This window comes from Octopus bimaculoides, chromosome 14, assembly GCF_046866305.1.
Source record: "Octopus bimaculoides isolate indiv1 chromosome 14, ASM4686630v1, whole genome shotgun sequence".
In the NCBI taxonomy this organism is placed as follows: Eukaryota; Metazoa; Mollusca; class Cephalopoda; order Octopoda; family Octopodidae; genus Octopus; species Octopus bimaculoides.
Window position 1 is genome coordinate 43,825,656 of NC_142941.1, and position 14,471 is coordinate 43,840,126.

The 14,471-nt window shown below is 33.8% G+C and overlaps 1 protein-coding gene across 10 annotated transcripts in view; it reads right to left on the reverse strand.

Moving 5' to 3' along the window:
• Positions 1-14,471, reverse strand: part of LOC106879397 (protocadherin alpha-3) — a 236,745-nt gene that overhangs the window by 123,828 nt on the left and 98,446 nt on the right. For 3 of the 10 annotated variants that reach the window (XR_016244318.1, XR_008265551.2, XR_016244319.1), the window contains exons 3-4: positions 3,622-3,766; positions 862-958 (exon numbers count right to left, since the gene is read on the reverse strand). The exons of 4 other annotated variants lie outside the window; for them this stretch is intronic. The gene's annotated coding sequence lies outside the window, so the exon portion shown is untranslated. The remainder of the gene's footprint in view (positions 1-861; positions 959-3,621; positions 3,767-14,471) is intronic. 3 more of the 10 variants (XR_016244321.1, XR_016244322.1, XR_016244320.1) reach the window with 1 other exon arrangement.

The window sequence follows — 14,471 nt, forward strand, 5'->3', positions numbered from 1 at the left end:
TTGGAGTAATAATTTAGATAACAAAATATACAATTGATATGAAAGTGCTGTGTTACTGAATGCCTTTATTTTTTTACCTTTTTGTCTTCTGCTTGTTTCAGTCATTGGACTGCAGTCATGCAGAGGGGTGGGGGAATACTACCTTGAAGGGTTTTAGTTAAACAAATCAACCCCTGTACTTATTTTATATTTTGTTGAGCTTGGTATTTATTCTGTCAGTCTCTTTTGCAGAACTGCTAAGTTATAAGGGACATAACCAAACCAATATTAGTTGTCACATGGTGGTGGTGGTGGTGGTGGTGGTGGCGGGCAAACACAAGCACAAAGACACACACACATACATACATAAATACATATACACACATACATTTACATAAATACATAAATACATATGTACATACATACATACATGCATACATACATACACACAGACATACATGCATACATACATACATACATACATTCATTCATACATACATACATACATACATACATACATACATACATACATACATACACGTATATGATGGGCTTCTTTCAGTTTCCATCTACCAAATCCGTTCACGAAGTTTTGATTGGTCTGGGGTCAAAGTAGAAAACATTTGCCCAAGCTGCCTTGCAGTGAGACTGAACCTAGAACCATATGGCTGAGAAGCAACTTTCTTACCACACATATATGTCTGCATCTATATAAATATATATATTTCTTGTAAAAGTAACAAGAATCAGCTAACTTTGTTGCTGTTAATACTATGATATTTATGATATAATTTGAAGTTAGACATAATGAGAATTGCTTAGCTAAGAAACATTCCTACAAAAATGATAAAGATTTAATAATACAGAAAATGAAATACATACAGTGAGAAGATGAAGATGCAGATAGGCAGATGTTCTAAGGAGAAGTCTTTACAGTAGCTTAAAAAACTTCTCTCTGCATATTACATTCTTTTGAAGGCTGAAATTATGAAAGATTTTACTAGAAAAATTGGAAACGTAACAACTAAGTTACTAAGAGCATCTGACAAAATAGATATAAGAGTAATTTGACGCTGGCTTGGGATTTATCACCCTAGTATGTTGGGTAACCAAATATGATGAGAAGGCAGCTTGTTCAGATTATTAACTCCAGTGTAATCTATGTAAAAGAGTTCACAATGATCATTTCTATACAACCACCGCTTATCAAAAGTGTTACTGATAATATGTAAGGAAAAGTGCAAAAGTGTGATGCATTCACCTTGATTTTCTAAACCTAGATATGGATTTGGTTGTGTTAGACTTGTATTTAGTTTTAGTTGTAGCAGACCACTTGAAGATATTGTCGGAGATGAAAGTTTATGATTTCTTTTTACCATCAAAAAGGATGTTGCAATAAAGGGTAAGAAAGCAACATTAACTGATGTCAAAAGATGTTTTTTTTTCTTGGTGAAGGCCATGAAGTTTACATGACTCAGTATTTATCCATACAAAGCAAGTGATTTAAGACCTTGGTCATAATGGGAACTACATCAAGAAGTATGTTGCTTCAATTTAATAACATTGGTCATTATGAAAGCAGGTATAGAACAAGATGGTTTGTCAAGTGTGATTTATTCTACTGAAAGAGTGAAGTTTAGGACAAGACAGAGGGATAATGTTGAGGCCTGCAGTAGTTATGACAGTAAAAATCATATTTTTTTATTTTTGATTTTAATTTTCATGGCTTAATCAGAAGAGAAACAGCATTGTTCTCAACCTTTTTGAGAACCTCCAAGATTATAAGAAGAAAAATTAAGCTATCCTCAGACCAGAGGAAAAGATGATAGGTAAAATGCTTGACAAATTAGTTCCAATTTTTGGCACAAGGCCAGCAATTTCAAGGGAGGTACTAGATTGATTACATTGACCCCAGTGCTCCACTGGTGCTTATTTTATCAACCTCAAAAGAATGAAAGGCAAAGTCGACCTTGGTGGAATTTGAACTCAGAACTGAAAGATGGACGAAATGCCATGAAGCATTTTGCCTGGTGTGCTAACAATTCTGCCAGCTCACCACCCTAAATGTTTGATAAATTATTAACAAGCAACCCAGAGCAGATAGTTACTTGCTACGCATAAGTGATTGGTGTAAGTAATATGGCCTGACATAGAAACATAGCAGCACATTTTGGTCAGCCAATTTGATTCGTTGGGGGTCATGTATAATAGACATACAAAGAGGATTATAACAATTGTAGTTTCATCATTTCTATAAGCAGATTTGTTGTCAATGATAATCGTCAAGATAGACTGGACGAAGTATCCAACAATTGACAGATATTCTTATAACTAAAGACAGCTTTGTGAAGATGTATCTTCCAACATTTTGTTGTACTATTGTTGGAAGTGGTGACCTAAGTTGAGAACAGGTCGAAATAGTGAAGTAGAGTTCAGAAAGAATAAGCTTGAGCTGGTTGGGATTATGAGAAAGAGGGAGAGAAAGAAGTCATGAAGTCCACTGCAAGAATTTAAGGTTTTAACACTTTTGATACCAACTCATTTATGTTTGCCCCTAGTTCCATGATACTAACTTCCTGATTAAAATTCTAAATTGAAACCTTACAGAGAATTTCATAGTAATTCATATTTCAAATAACTGCTTAATAGCTACAAAGTTGTCTCATTAAACTCTTCCTTATTGAAGCAAATGCAATTAAAGCAAAAGCAATTTGTTTCAATAAATAGAAAGAGGCGACAAAAAGAAGCTAAGGTTATGTTTGAACTGACGTTAACTTAAAAATTGAGTTTAATGTTAAATTTAGTCTTAAAGTCACCATTAGTTTGTTTAGTCTTGTATAATGCAATTGTTGTATGGAGGGTTTTATTACTCTGGTTTCCTGTATTTTACTTTATATTTAAAACTGTAGTTAAATGGAGGGTTATCATGCATAATAAAATGAACAAAAAATGTTTCAATCAGTTAAAATTGCACCCATATTAAAGAGAAACATCATTGACCATATTGATAGTTCTTGTAAAGAAAGACAAGGGAGATGACTTTGAAATGGAAACTGACTAAAAGTTGAATGGGGACATGTAATGGTGAGGGTAGATGGGCTTGATCTTTATTAAGTGCAGTGACAATTTTAGGCATGTTTCAGATTTATTACACCTTTTCAATGAAGTATAGGCTTACTTGTGTTTATTAGATCTGAGAATGGCTCAGGAAATATATAGATTTTAATGAGAAATACTATAGAGATTTAATGAATATATAAATTTTAGTGACAGTAATGACATAAGAAAATTTTTCAGCGCCCTCTGCATGAAGAACATATAATTTAGTGAGTAGGTGGAGGATGGGAGCTAACACTGAGAGTTAAATATTCCTTATGGACTCATATCACCCTTATTATTATGCTATCTGTTTCTACTCTGTGTACTAACCTTGGCAATATCTAACTTCTCATAGTGTTATTTCTAAATCTGGAGTTATATGTATTGTCCTATGAAGTTAACATGCCTACATTTTCTACAATATATGTATCAGCATATTTTTTACAATATCATTTATGAAATGTGGCCAAACACAGTATGAAATTCATAATGTATGTTTGACCACAGTTTCATATGTTTTAAGATAGCAACCAAAAGTCTTACCTGGTATTTCTTCATAGAGTCCATTTTCCCCTTTAATCCAACCATGTCGATTGTTTTTATAGGAAGTTTCTAATCCACTATTTTGGTCGAGTGTCATAAATGTACCTTCTTCCACTCCACCTTTCCCCGATGTAAGGTTGCAGGCCTCATACAACAAAAAACAGAAGATGCTATTTTATTTCAGTCGATTTGAAAATTATATGTTAAATAGGTATTTGGGGTGGGGGAAGAAATTGCTTGAAGAGAAATTCAAAGAAATTTATTGTAAAAATGAATTTCTTCTCAAAAAATATATCATTATTAAACATACTACACACCAATAATCATATTTAAACAGTTTTTAATATTATTACTATTTATAAAGGCAGTGAGCTGGCAGAATCGTTAGCACACCGGGCAAATTGCTTAGCAGCATCTCATCCATCTTTATGTTCTGAATTCAAATCTGCCAATCATGACTTCGCTTTTCATCCTTTTGGGGTCAATAAAATAAGTACCAGTTGAGCGTTGGGGTTGGTGTAATTGACTTATCCCCTCACCCCAAATTGCTGACTTTGTGCCAATCTTTGAAACAAATATTATCGCTATTTATAAGGTAGCAAACTGGCAGAATTGGTACAACACTAGACAAAATGCTTAGCGACATTTCTTCCTTCTGAGTTCAAATGCTGCCAGGATTGAGTCCTTTTGGATTTGATAAAATAAGTACCAGTAGAGCACTGGGGTTGTTATAATCAACTTACCCCTCCTGTGAAATTGCTGGTCCATATTCTACTGGGTCAGTTAGAATTCATTAATCTGAGGCAGATTTTCTATGTCCAGATGCCCTTCCTGTTACCAACTTTCATTTATTTCTAAATAAGATATTTCCTTATAACCAGACATATTTGCATGGAAGATAGGAAGTAATGGATACTGTTTTCATCGTGTAAAATGGGTCATTTTGTTTTCCTGGAGGCCTTCTGATGAATTCTCACTTATTAGAAAGCAATATACGTCACAAAACAGTGAAGTTGGGGGATAAGAATCTGATGCTTTGGGGATACATAAAAAAGGATGGTTCAAGAAAGTTGGTTAAAATTGATGGTAACTTGAATAGTGCCAAGATCATCCAGTTGCTAAAATACAATTTGATACCAGACTTGGATGAAGATGAGAATTTTCAACATGATGGAGCTCCATGCCACAGATCATGTACAACACAACAGAGCCTGGCTGATGAAGGTGTTGCTGTATTGAAAGATAGCCCATCTCAGAGCCCTGACTTAAATATCATCAAGCGAATGTGAACAGAATTATAGACAAGAATTCTTTAGAAGAATCCATGCAATCTTGAAGAGTTGTGTGAGCTCAGTCACAGAGAATGGCATCTTGTACTTGTGAAGATGGTAAAGGATTTGTATGCATCTCCTCCCAGATGCCTTGGAGCAATTATTTAAGATAAGGGAAACTACACACAATATTAACAATGTACAGTAACTTCTTAAAATGAATATCATGTAATAAATTTTCATTATAGACATTTTTCTGTTTTAAAACACATCTTGATTGGTTTATGTGAGGTGGCCAAAAACGTTTGCACAGCCATTTTTGGTGGTTGTCTCGCATCTTCCCCTCTCATTCAGAATCCCTACTACAAAATATAATGATTAAGTGTGGAAATGTCTACAACAGGGCCAATGTTTCATCTGTAAAAAACACAATGTGAAACATCCACTTATAAGCTGGCAATTAGTAGAAATTTACACTAGTTTAAAGTGTCCAAAGACTTTTACATGGAACTGTATATATATATATATATATATATATATGTGTGTGTGTGTGTGTGTGTGTGTGTGTGTGTGTGTGTGTGTGTGTGTGTATATTTATATGTGTATGTGTATATGTATATATGTGTGTGTGTATATATATGTGTGTGCGTGTGTGTATGTATGTGTATATATATATATATATATATATATATATATATATATATATATATATATATATATATATATACATGTATGTATATAAATATATATGCATGTATATATTCATGCACTTATATATATATTCATACAAACTAGCTTCCCCATGGTCCCCAGCTGATAGATATTACTCTGAAGGCACTGGTCAACCTCTGGCTAAAGTAGGAGATACATGTCTAAGATATTATGCAATGGAATCAACCCTGAAGCACATGACTACATGGTTGTAAAGTTAACTTGTGAACCACACAACTCTGCCTACTCTGTTATTATTCTTGTTAGAATCCATCTTCCATGTAGCTATTATACAACATTTATCAGAAGATGTTATTCTTTACTACATTTAACAATACCCCAAAGCAGAACAAGTTTCCAGCATCAGTTTTATGTCAGTCATTGATTTAAGAAAGAGATAGCATTAATAATTTATGACACATAGTCCAAGTCCTGTCAAGGTTATCTTAATTCTACAACATTTAAGGTTTTGAACAGTAAATACTGCTGGGATTTATCTGCTGTGATATCCACTCAAATTCAGGAAGATTAACACTGAAAACACCTCCTTGCTAGAAGTCAGAAGAAGACAGCTAGCATCTACAATTTTGATATAAATGTTTGGTATGCACATGTGTGTGTGTGTGTGTGTGTTTGGTATATATATGTGTGTGTGTGGTGCAACAAGCATTGAGAAATATATACACCTCATTGCACACATACATAGGCTTACACATTGGTAAAAGTATTAACATTAATTATCATATGTAACTGGAGGTATATTATATATAGTTTCTTACATGGTTTAATATGTTATTTGTTACAAGAGCACCCAATTGTATAAATCTTTCTCCAATAATTTGCATACACCCACTATACATATATACATGTATGTGTGTATGTGTGTATACACATATAAGTATATGCATATATATATGTATGTGCGTGTATACATACATATATATATGTGTGTGTCTGTGTGTGTATACATACACACACACTATAGAAACTTTTGAAACAGTATCACTGTATGAAGCTAATTACAAATTAAATATCAGGTTGTGTATTATTTAACTGTAAGAGGGGAGAAATTCTTAAAAAAATTAGATTATACAACTAAAATATGATGTTTGCCTGAAGGCCTTATATCTTTAACTTCCATTGAAAGGGAAATGGGCTCAAGCAAGTGTAGGTATTCTTAGAACTTTTTTTATGAAGGAGAATGCTCAGTAGGAAGGGTGAAGAATAATGCAGATTTATACAAAATGTCATTGGCTAAAAAAGATTTTTTTATTTTTATCTTTTTGAGAACTGTATTGCTGTTAGGTAAATGTACAAATAATAAATAATGGGTGATATAATTTTTTTTAGATTCTTGGCTTCATGGATGAAAAATATAGCAAGACAGTTATGTGGGTAACTGTACCAAGACTATCCTCTTTAGCAAATCTTTTTACATTCCTCCCACAACCAAATGCTATTAGTCTCTAAACTCCATAAGCTTACAAGTGTTTTACCATACAGATGTGTGGATGCGCAATAGCCCAGTGGTTAGGGCAGCGGTCTCATGATCATAGGATCGCAGTTTCGATTCCCAGACCGGGCGTTGTGAGTGTTTATTGAGCGAAAACACATAAAGATCCACGAGGCTCCGGCAGGGGATGGTGACAAACCCTACTGTACTCTTTCACCACAACTTTTTCTTTCTCACTCTTACTTCCTGTTTCTGTTGTGCCTGTAGCTGTATATTTTCGGCTTACCTAAAACATACAGAACAAAATCCTCTTGAGCTCTCCTTCACAAAGCTCAATCTTCTCCACACAAACACACAACTAACAGATATGAAAAGCTTTCAATCACCCTAGTTTAACAAGATGACTGATATTGATGGAATCTCTTTTATCACCTTATGATTCAATTCGAGATTAACTTTTATTCATACTAAACTCTTCAATCACTCAATCACTCTCGCTCTCTCCCTCTCTCGCTCTTTATCTCTCTCTCTCTCTCACTCTTACTCTCTCATTCCATCTCTCTCATTCTATCTCTCTCATTCTATATCTCTGGGGTTTTCATGATATTTAGAAACAGTCTACAATGTGTTTTATCTCCTAACCTCTCTCTGACCCAGCAAAATGCTGATTTACTGCTTTCACATCCATCATTTCAAGATAATGGAAATGAGTGTCAACAATTATGCTCCTTCATCTATCTATTACTCCCTCATCAGTGACCAAAATTATGAATTCCGCAGAGCTAGACCTAGCAGAGAATTACCCTTCTATATCACATATCCTTAACCTTACAAATTTCCATTGTGTCTGTCATGAGAAATTCCTGGCTAAATTGCCTACCTACAGCTGTGGTCCTCAATTTTTTTGGCTATGTTACACACTTGAGATAAAACAAAAAAAATTAATGATATTTTCAAATGAAAAGTTAAAAATTGTTGGCACCTTTTGCATGAAAATTTTTTTAAAAAATTAATTGTTTTAAATTAGAAAAAATATATAAAAACTATTTTTACTCTTTTACTTTTTTACTTGTTTCAGTCATTTGACTGCGGCCATGCTGGAGCACTGCCTTTAGTCGAGCAAATCCACCCCAGGACTTTTTCTTTGTAAGCCTAGTACTTATTCTATCGGTCTCTTTTTGCCGAACCGCTAAGTTACGGGGACGAAAACACACCAGCATCGATTGTCAAGTAATGGTGAGGGGACAAACACAAACACACAGACACGCATACATACATATATATATACATATATACGATGGGCTTCTTTCAGTTTCCATCTACCAAATCCACTCACAAGGCTTCGGTCGGCCCGAGGCTATAGTAGAAGACACTTGTCCAAAGTGCCACACAGTGGGACTGAACCCGGAACCATGTGGTTGGTAAGCAAGCTACTTACCACACAGCCACTCCTGTGCCTATTGTTTTTTTTTTTTTTCAGTCATGCATGTGCATTATAAAATTATGTAAAACACATTTTTCAAGACACTGAAGTATTTATATGCATTTGCTTAATGCTTTAACAATATTTTAAAAAATCTATGGCACATCTTATTACCACTGCACCTCAGTACATTCTAAGAGAACCACTGAGTTATGATCTACATCTGTTTTTCATTTCTTGGATTTTATAACCAAGCATTCTGTCAAATTATAGAATTGCTGCATGTGTTAATCAGGATTAATAGAATGTGGTAAGAAAGGGTAAACCAAATACTTAGTTCAGTAATGCCTGATTCAAAATTCTTTCTGTATATTAATAACCTTACGCTCTGTTACATATAACAACAGATACAGCCGTGCTAATGGTACTCCGATTCACTCCTCTTTAATCTTCTATGTGGAGGCATCATCCACATGCAAGCTAAACATATCATACCAAATATATATTCATCCGCCTCCTAAACAGAAAATCTAGTCTGAATCTCTCTCAACATGTACCAAAGAAAATCTTCAAAATTAATGATATCAGGAGTGACTCTGTTGCTCTTCACAATAATTTTGTAGCTGTTGGTGTTTGCATTATCATCCATCCTTAAAATGCAAATAGCACAAGGAAGATTCATTTAGAATTCTGAACCATAATCTCTAGTGTGAAGAAGCTGGGGAGAGACAGCTAGAATCGATTAAATTGCTTCATTACTGGAAGGATGTAAGGTAAAGTTGACCCCTTTGAAATTCGAACTCAACTCATAAAGGTTATTGACTAAATGCTGCAGGAAATATATGTTGGCCAATGCTCTACTGATTCTACCAATCTTCCATTTTAATTCCAACATCAAAGAAATTTCAGAACTTCATTTCTTCCAGCACTGTATGATAGGCAAATGTCTATGGTAGAGTTTATTTTAAGTATTACCGTTAATGTTCTCCTTAAATGTTAGGTTTAGTTATCTCTTTCAGCATCAGTTTTAATGTTTCTTTTGAAGAGTACTTTTAATGATTCCTTAATGTGAATCTATGGTGTATCCCAACAAGAGATGTATTCAGATAGAATAGGGTTATCAATTCTTACAAGGCAGCATTTATATTTGACAGAATGTCAATTGCAACAATGAACATCAATGAAACACAACATAACATTGGATGGATAAGTTGGACAGGACATTATTTAGACTGGGCAAGAATTTAGTTAGACTGGACTGGACCGGACATAACAGAACAAAAACATGAGTGGACAGGATATCAATAAGACTCATTGGTACATCAATTAGAATAGTTAATTCATTGATTAAACTGGAAAAAGACTCGAATTAGTATGGTTAACATAACAGATAGATTTGGTTATGCATTAATCACATGCATCACCAATAGGACTGAACAGGAAATCAATTAAGTTGATCCTTAATTTAATTGTTAATCAACTTGTTAATCTAAGTTGTCAATACATCAATATAAAAAGATAATTTATCAATTCAACTAGAAAGCAAGTAATTATATGGGTCATTATGTCAATTAGACTGGTTTGCACATTAATAAAAGTGGTCACTACAGTAATTAGACTTGTCAATGCTAACAACAAAATGTTATTAAATATTCACATAATACATGAAATAAAGCAGCTGTACATAAAAGATTTAAGGCAGGGTGTTGATAATAGTAAAACAATTTCTTGGTAGTTTGAAAGTGAAGAACACAGATCTGCTGAGTATTTCTGCAAATGAAAATCTCTAAAGGAGTACAAAGAGATGTTGGATATTGTTGTCTGTCAGTAAAGTTTCTTTATCTTTAATTGTACTTTTTGTATAAATTGAAATTATTAATTCTTAGAAGATGCTGAAAAACAAAATGTGCAATCAAAGAAATATATCATTTATAGGTGTTAAACATTATGATAGTTCTAAACAAATAATAAAAAGACCAATGACTGATCCTCTATGCAGTTGTTCAACCTGCAAGAAATAACAGCAATGAGGTTTGAGACATGAGATTTCCCTCAAATCTCATCCTACCATCTCAAAAAAAAAAAAAGAAGAAAAGGAAGAAAGAAAGATGAAGAAAACGGACATATTGGACAACATAGTTTTTTTATATACAGAATGACAAGATGGTCATAAGTGGAATGTCTTTTAGTACAGTGTGCTCAATCAAGGCAGAACTTTGGACTGAACAACAGCATAGTAAAACAGTAAATAAAATAAGTAAATATTGTTGAAACTCTTTGGACGGTCAATTGATATATCAGTTAGAATATCTTAGTTATTGATTAAATTACTCTAGAATAGTCTTAGAAATTATGGTTAAAGCAGGCTAAAGAACGTATTGAACTGTTTGATATGGTTCACCACCATCAGTTCACCATGAAGAAAGTTCACCACGAGGAAAGTTCACTGAGGAAATATATCCATAGTACCTCATCATCAATAGTTAAAAGTTATTTTATTGCAAAAAAAAATGGTGCACTGTGGTGAATTGATGACAGTGAACTTACCAGACAGGCTTTTTTATAGGTGCTGAAATATAGCACATTTTAGAAAAAAAAACCTCAGATGGGGAGGGATTTCTGTCAGTCCCATATTTCAGCTACATATATATTTTTTTCTCTGTTAAGTCACACATATTTGCCTCCTCTTTGTTGCAAGCTTTACTGGTCAAAAGATCGCGAGTGTCATCTGTGTTTGCTCAAAGCAACACATCTATCCATGAGACCTAGCTTCTTTTCTTCATTTGACAAAATGTGCATGTGTGCATGTACTGTTGTTGTCGTTGTTGTTGTCATTGATGTTGTTGTTGTTACATTTGTTCATGTCATGCAAACGTACATTTTCAGCTATGAAACAGTGAATGTCCTTGCTTCCAAGTTTTCGTGTTTGTTTCGTTGAGTATTATAATCCTGCTTAACAAGTATTCCAGAGAAAATTCACTTGATAATGCTATAAATATGGTCTGGTTTGAGACCAAAATAAACACACGTGTGTACATTTTGAGAACCGACAATGCTAACAACATGATGATGATGATGATGAAAGAGACCCCGTGAGACCTTTGACAACAGGCTGCTGTCTGCTCTTACAGAATTAGCCAGAACAGGTAAAATTGAGAGCTTGGAGAAGTAAAATGGAAATAATAATAATAATAATAATAATAATAATAATGAATAATAATAATGATGATGATGATGATGGTTTCAAAGTTTGGCACAAAGCCAGCAATTTCAGGGGTGGGGGGTAAGTTGATTTACATCAAACCCCAGTGTTCAACTGGTACTTATTTCATCGATTCCAAAAGGATGAAAAGCAAAGTCAACCTCGGAAGAACTGGAACTCCGAATGTAGAGGCAGACAAACTACCACTACGTATTTTGTCTAGCACAGTAATGATTCAGCCAGCTTGCTGCCTTAATAATTATAATAACAACAACAATAATAATAATAATTTCTTAGAATGCTGATAAATTAAATAAAATGGTCATTGTATTCTATTGAGTGTACATAGCAAGAATCTGTGGAGTTATTCCTTAATGAACATACATTGAAATAATTGACATAAATTAGGAAATTTCTACTTTTATAGATGAAAATAGATACACACTGACAGCAATATATATCCCATGTGAAATCACATATCATGCACGTATTTGATTGCAAGAAGTCACCTGAGAGTTCATATATTTCTAGAAAACTTTAACCAGCTACTGATTTCAATAAATAAGCTATATTCAAACCGAGATACCATCTTTGAGTATTTTAGTCAATCATATCATCCTCAATGCTTATTTAAGTCTGGTATTTATTTTATCATGATATCAATTTATCAAATAGTTTAACTTTTAACTTTGTAGTACAAAGGAATTAAGTTTAACAAACTGTTTGTGTATACTGCTATATACAAACCTAGACAGAGTTATGCACACGTAAACACACACACACACACACACACACATGTATGTGCCTGCACATACATACATGCATACATACATGCATAAATGCACACACCTATACACATACCCAGATACACATATATCATTTCCTTTAAACAGGAAATCTGGAATTCAACATGTGAGCAGAGTATATATATATATATATATATATATATATATATCTGTATCTATCTATCTATATATATATATATGTATATATATATATATATATATATATATATATATATATATATATATATATATATATATATATATATATATATATATAGGGAGAATTCACAACAAAACAAAAGACAAAGACAGGTGGTGTAGACAATAAACTGATGTATTAGTATAATGCTTGAGAAGTGAAAAAGTCTTTAACGTTTCGAGCCTACGCTCTTCCACAGAAAGAAACAAGGAGTGAAAAAAACAGGATGTGTAGTAGCTAGCGATCTATATGTTTGTGCATGTGTGTAAATAAATATAAATATAAATATTTATATTTATATGAATACACACATACATACACATATACAACATCATCATTGCCATCATCTTTATTATTTAACGTCTGTCTTCCTTGCTGACGTTGTTTGTGCAGTTTGATAGGATCTGACTGCATTGAGCTTCAAGCTGCTTCCTGTGTCCACTTTGGCATGGTTTCTAAAGCAGGATGCTTGACCCTTTGTTTTTGCAGAGCCTTTGAGACTGAGGATATCCGCAATCCTGTGATCTGGCCTGAATTCTTACAACACAATTCACTCTGCCAAATACATCTAATGATGGGATTAGCAGGCACCCACAAATTTAGAATACAAAATGTTGGGACAAAATCTGAAAATGTTGGAACAAAATCTTATTCAACACTTTGATCATTCTACCGATCTGTCATCTTGGATTGGTACTTTATTTTATCAACCACCAAAAAATGAAAGCCAAAGTAGACTTCGGTGGGATTGGAACTCAGAGAGCACACAGCCAGAAGTAATACAACAAATCACTTTGTCCTAATGTATTTGCCAATGTTCCACGTGTTAATTTTATTCAATTATTAGAAAATGATTTTTTTAACGTTGATATTAAATAAAAAAGGGATGTTGTGGTTTATTGATTTTTTACCAAATGGATAATAATGGTCATAAAGTTGAGACCTGTTTATCTATTCAGACCATGAGTATAGTTTAATGTCTGTCACACCTACTTCTACCAATTATGCTTTTAGTATCTTTGTCACTAACTGAGTTGTTCACCAGGTGTCACTGTGGTTACAGTGTAAGATTATTATGGATTAGACTAGGTTGAGTGTATTGTAAACAGGAACGAAACTTATGAACGTTTTATAATATATTTATTTAAGGAAAGGCTGTACACGTATCTCCAACTTTCAATTTAAAGCTACAGATGGCTAATGGTATGTCCATCCACGCTTAGCATTCGCATCACACTAGTCTGGAACCGCTATCTTGCTCTGTATATCAATCTCCTGGAAACTGTTCAGAAACTTGCAACCAGACAAATACTCTGTGTCAGGTATCTGTCATACTGTGAATGTTTTGCTTCCCTGAATATGGACACATTAAGGCTCCAACATCTGGTAACTGTTTTGATAGACATCCACAAGATTATCCACCATATTTTCCAACATTGACTTGCGGCATCTTTTTTAAATTCCATAAATCTAACATTCATGGAAATGCTTAACAACACAGCACCCATAGCATTTGGAAATACTTCTCATATTCGGAATTAATGAAGCATGGAATAAACTGCTCACATCAGTTGTTAGCTGTTGGGACACTAGATCCTTCAAAACTTCCATGCTTCCTGAAATTCCCTAACAGTACACCTGATGACTCCCAGCCCCTTGTATTTATCTATTTATTTGTTTATTTATTTATTTATTTATTTCTAACAACTTATTTACTGTTCACTTTCTGTGTATATTCTATGTACTGGGACACTACATCAGGTGGTGGTGGTGGTGGTGGTGGTGGCGGCGGCGGCGGCAGTGGTG